At 33.9% G+C, this 6110-nt stretch overlaps 1 pseudogene; it reads right to left on the reverse strand.

Annotated features, from left to right (window-relative positions):
* Positions 1–4305: 4305 nt before the first annotated feature.
* Positions 4306–5551, reverse strand: LOC149549999 (pumilio homolog 1-like; annotated as a pseudogene).
* Between the last annotated feature and the right edge of the window lie 559 nt (positions 5552–6110).

Genomic DNA, 6110 nt, shown 5'->3' on the forward strand with positions numbered 1-6110 from the left:
ATTGTGGGGGTCAACCACTGTGTTGTGCTTATTGAGATGGGTAGGCTCGCCACTAGCCCCTGTAACCCTGTTGTGCTCTATGTTAGCAGGGGCAATATGAAAATCATTTCTTGTAGTGAAGGTCGCTACTGGATTTTCTGAGAGACAATCGATATGGCTGTGGGGAATTGTTTGGATAAGTTTGCTAGGGTTTTGATGATCTCTAAGGATCCTAGCCCTAGTTGTAATATTGAACAGGTAAGTCTAATTTTGCCTTTGACTACTTTTGTTGTGTGTGGTTATAAACATTGATTTAAGTTTCACTTCATATTTTTCTCTTCATATGCCTTGTCCCATCTAATTAGAGGTATTCCTCAAAAAAAAGAACCCCAGGAGACTATGTTAGAGGCCAAGAAATTATTTTAAGTACTCATAGGGCTAGGGTAGTTACTCTACTAATGATAATAGTCATGCACACTGGAGCGGTTTTGATATTGTAGATTGTACTTTGATCATGATAATATTTTTTTTTAGCATAAGTTGCACTTCACCTTTGGTATCCTGCATTACCTTTTAGTCTTGTGGATGGACTTCAAATCATCATAAAAAAAATTTGTGACAAGGTTTTGTATTTCAATTAACAAAAAACAAAAGATCAAAAAAAAAATCAGTTGTTTAATAATGTTCCCACACATTTATCAAATGCCTCAAAAAAGGGATTCAATAAACTCATATTTACAGTTGTGGATAGCATCAAAGACATTGTAAATCAAGTTGTTGTACCTCTCCTATTGAGGAAATTAATAGTGTTTGTTTTCCTCTGTTTTGAAGGTTGTTGTTTGAAGAGTACCATCAACCTGCTTCTTAGCACACACCTCTATGATATAAAATGTTAGTTATGGCATATGCACTGCTTCAATCATAATAAAAATCTCGATATGTTTTTTTGGATTCTATGTTCTTGTCTCACAATAAATAGCTTATGTTTTTGCCACTTCCATGCCCTTATTTATGTTTCAGATTTCATGCATATAATAAAAACTCTCTAGCTCCCTGTATATATTTTAAGTCTGCCAATGTAATCATTTTCTGTAAATTTACTATGATTTTTAACATTTCTTTCAACTTAAGTGTGATGATATATAATTTTATGTAAATTTAGTGTGTTTTTTAGATGTATTTCAATTTAGTATGACCATATATATATATATATATACGATTTTATACTTTTACATATCTTTCAATTCAACTGACAATATGGATTCATTCTATAAATTTTACATTTTTTGTATTTTACACAGTCGCTCATCCCCCAATTAATCTTGTCATTTCTATTCCCGTCCCTGGGATATTTTGGGAATTTCTGAGGATGTGGGGATGGGTAGCAAATGGAGCTTACCTTGAAAGTAAATGTGGATGCCCAAGAAACATGAGAATGAATGGGGAGTTAGATATCTCCCCAATTTTTTAGCACTCAAAGGAATAAAAAATTAAAATTAGAATTTAAAAAAGATGGAAAAAAAGTTTCAAGAAATTGTCCTGTATACTTTTTTTTTCCATATTTTTATTCTGTTAACAATTGCACATCAAAATTTAGGACAAGTCCTAAGGGATAGACATGGTCTATAGGCACTTCATATATATGATCTATAGACTGACATATGTTCTCCATTATGGTTGTGACCATGACGATATTCTCTCGCCATAGGAAAATCCATCTCCAAATGGTTAACTTGTTTACTAGTTATTGAAGTTATAAATTCAGTTTTTTGACACAGTTGTGTGGTTTCTTTTGCTAAAATTTTGTTTTAATTGGTTTTCTATATTGTTACCTTTTAGTTTAGTTTTTTTTTTCCTAATAAATTTTTTGGCAGATTGTTTTGGGGCTTCTAGTCCTCCCTGTAAAGATGATAAAATGTAAACAAATAAAATAAATTGGATAAAAACTATCACAAGCACCTTCTATTGCCTTAACACCAGGTCTAAGTAGATAGACTTTTTACAGGTTTACCAGATTTTTAGATAGGAAACCAATGTCCAATCCTTTCCATTTAGAAACTTCAAATCTGTCCTCACCAAAAACTTTAAGTGCTTCTCCCTACAAGGCACTAGGGATCATCTAAAGGCTATTTTACAATCGCCAGAGTTTGAGCAGAAGGGAATGACGAGAGAATACCATCCTTTAAACAATTCTTTTCAGTTATCATCTTAGAAGATAACAAACATAAATATTTTGGATAGAAATGGACATAAATATTTGGTTGTAAAGCTCAGTTCATTTTTTTTTCTTATGGAAAGCTTCTCATAAGTATTTGCTAGATACGACAAACAAGAACAGCTTGAAATTGTCATTTGAACACATTCTAAGCAACCCTTGAGATAAATAACCAAAAGTAGAAGCATTAGGTTGTCAAGGAGGAAAACCTCAAAATATACAATTAGTTGTTTACGTTAAAGGAAACTAGGAAGTGGAAAATAGTATCCTTGTTGCATAATTTGCATGGAGGCACATATTTTGTCATAAACCGTATGACAGTGCTAATCAATAACTTCTCACAAATCAACTTGTGGTCATCAGACAATTTTTTTGAACAATCACATTTCTTGGAACTGTAGTTTTATTATCTAGGAAAGGTCTGAATATATCAGTTCGTTACAAGTGAACCAATCTTGTACTACTGCTCATTTATTATAAATCTTTAAGAAAGGCTAACCTAAACTAGCATGTCATACTTCCACTAATACAAAAACTAATTCCTTATAAGCCACATCGCCAATGATAATTTTTGTATGCTTCTCTTTTTATGGATCCCATCAATTGTTTAAAAGTTTCCACTCAACTTTAACGAATGATTTCATCTAGCAAATGATGATCAGAAAAATGATCTACTAGCTAATGTCATCAATTCTTTGTTACAATAGATTACAAAATGTTTATAATATCCACTACTCTTGGAACAGAGAATCTGGAGGTTTAAGGACTTTGGCTCCTGATGCTGCCTCATATCACTTCCTACTTGAAGTTTCCCTGTGCATTAGATGAATAAGGGATTATAAACCTCTGATATTGGTAGTCTAAATTCAGGCTCCAACTTGCAATCAATAAAAGAAATCAGATACTTGTAACCTATAAGGAAAACATAGAGTATGACAAAAGCAATTGTTACCTGGACGCATAGAAAAATGATGTCAGCAAACTATGAAAGAGATTTAGCAGAATATATTCTTTCAAAGCAGGGTCAACCATCTTGGATAATGCACCAATATCATGTAGATGGGGATCTACCCATCTCAACAGTGATTTCTCTCTCCTATGCCTTGAGTTTTCTCCATATAACATTAGATTAGATGTACAACATGAAAAAGAAGCAATATCTTGCCAAGTTATTAATTTTAAAATATTGTTGTCCAGATGATAGTAATAACTGTCTTTATATGTAAATATTTTTTGCTCAAGAATTTAACAAAGACTTTCTCACCAAAATCCAATAATGACATACATATCCAAGGGCTTGTGACTTATTAAAAGCTCCAACATTACAACACTAAAACTGTATACATCACTTTTCATGGTATAGTTTGCTGATATAGAAAATTTTGGGGCATTGTAGCCCGGCGTGTGAGCTGGAACCTGAATGTAGCATAGCATGCCCACACTTTAAACAAGTCTTCTCGTTTGTCTTTTCAGAATATAAAAACAATGAGCTACATGGGGGCATGAATGTTTACCAGAGAGGGCTCTGAATAAATCTTAGAATCCTTTACAGAAGCCAGAGAATTTGAATGGTGCGGAAGAAATTTTCTATACCAAGATGTTTGGCTTACAGAGTTAAAATTGGTTCTAGAACAATCAAGAAAAATGTGGCCTATTTTGAAGCATCTATAGCAACAGAAAGCAAGATTTATAGTCCAAAAGTTGCTTCCATGACTGATCTCCTAATTCTAGTAGAATATCTTCTCTAAGGTCTTTTGACTTTTGTGGCACAACGAAAATACAGTAAAAAATAGTATGATAGGAAGCCAGTGTTTTTTTATGATTTTTTCGAGGAGTCGCCAAGTGCTGCGAAACAAGAGTCAACTCACAAGTGGAGAGGGAGGTCTTGGAGCTTGACCCAAGCTCGTAGAACTTGGCAAGAATGCCAACTTGCTAGGACGTCTATCCTTCAATTTTTTGTGTCATGCCAAAAAAACTTGCAAAACACAAATGTGTTACGACCATAACAAATGCATGTGTGGAAAGTGTCATACATAATAAATCATAAAGTACAACAAATACAAAAAAATGCATGTTGAACTTAAAAGCCACTGGTAGAGTATATTTACCTTCTATATAACATAATTCCCAAAGACATCTTTTATCAGATTTAGTGGCTGTGGAGAGATTTCCTAAACCACCATACTTTTCTCTTGAACTGATGTAGTTTCCAGTTTCTGTTGAATAAATCAGCTACCATACTAATCAGAACTGAAGAAACCAAAGAAGTTCAGACTCATAACATTTGATACAAGTTATTCAATAATTGTGATAGTTGACGAAAAAAAACCAATACCTGAACTCAAATACATGCCCATAGATCTCTGATAGTTCAATATATCTGGTCTTACTATTCTTGAATTCCTCCAACAATGAAGAACCTAAAGATTCTTCAATATTTTTCCCATTTTTAGAATGCCAAAGGGCCAATAATTCCTCTAGTTGAACTTCTACTAGGAGAAAATTCTTGGTTTCAATCACTATGTCCAACAGGTGAACTAACATGTCCCATTGGAGAGCTTGGAAGCATAGGACTCAAATTTGGACTAATTGTGTATGGCATGGCAAGGCCATAGGCTGGATTTGCATAATAAGATGGATGAGAGAACCACCTTTGTTTAACAAGGGCATGGCATACTGTGACTTCTGCTGAGAAAGCAATGCTCCAATGTAGGCTTTTTGCAATTTAACTAAACTGACATAGGAGCCACCCTTGTAATTCCTTGCTATGGAAGGATCAGTCAAGCCTGCAGTCATTTATGCAGCATATTCAGCTGCTGACCTCTACATACAGTGAAGATATAAAGTGTCAGCTAGCATCTGAAGTCTATCTTCTAATTGCCCTCCTAATTTGTATAAATTATGTATATACCCAGATCGTCTGGAACTTCCTCCTCCATAATTGTTGCATTTCTTGAGTCCGAAAAAGAAAGAACATTCTCAAAATGTAGGAGGTAAGCTGCTAGGGCCAATGTATCTAGATGTTATGGATCATAATATTGGACTAATTGGATAACGACTCATAACATTTGAAACATTTTCAGTATGGTAAGGTCCCCTGTCAACATCAACATTAGAAAAACTGACTGTATAAATGACACCTTCACAACTGTTGATGGTAAATTAGACATGTAAGGTATGAATTTGTTTTAGAGTAAATACCATCCCCTTGATATTGAGAAGAAGCGGGGGCATGTGAGAATCAATCAAACATCTTCTTCTTTAATTGGGGCCAACAAATGAATGTTCTGTTATTTGTGTCAAAACAGATGCCTGTACAGAATCTGCTGGAGATTTTACTGGATGTTGATGTTGGTGATTTTGACATAATTTTTACCTATTTTTTTTCTCACACCATCTCATAACATATTTCTAGATAAATTATTCTTTATTTTCTCAAGATCTTTATGAGTTATTCTGTTTCTTTGGGATGGGTAATCCATGGAAAGACTTTCAATATCAAGAGTTCTCATTGTTAATCACTTCTTTTCTACTTAGTCATAAAAGTTTGTTATTTTAAACATATTGAATATATTATATGATTTTTTATGGCCTTTTAATTTTATCCCATATATCATAGAATGAAATCCTATCCAATAATAGACACTAGACTAATACTCAAATCATACTGAGTACTTTTTGCTTGCTTACTATTGTGCACACGTGTGAAAATCAAACAAACCAGCAAGCAAAATATCAATCACGTGCAAGCTGTTTCGCCCAGTTTTCTGGTCTGAATATGATCTTTAAATGCTGATTTTGGTTTGCCAAAAGATGCCCAAACCATACGTTATGTCTTGGCAGACATTTTGGCGACGTTCGTAATGTTTTGGAAACATTTAGAAGCTGAAAAATAGCCCAGATCTGTCAATTACGG

Source organism: Cupressus sempervirens, chromosome 7, assembly GCF_028749045.1.
Source record: "Cupressus sempervirens isolate cs-2001-9-10 chromosome 7, ASM2874904v1, whole genome shotgun sequence".
NCBI classification, from domain to species: Eukaryota; Viridiplantae; Streptophyta; class Pinopsida; order Cupressales; family Cupressaceae; genus Cupressus; species Cupressus sempervirens.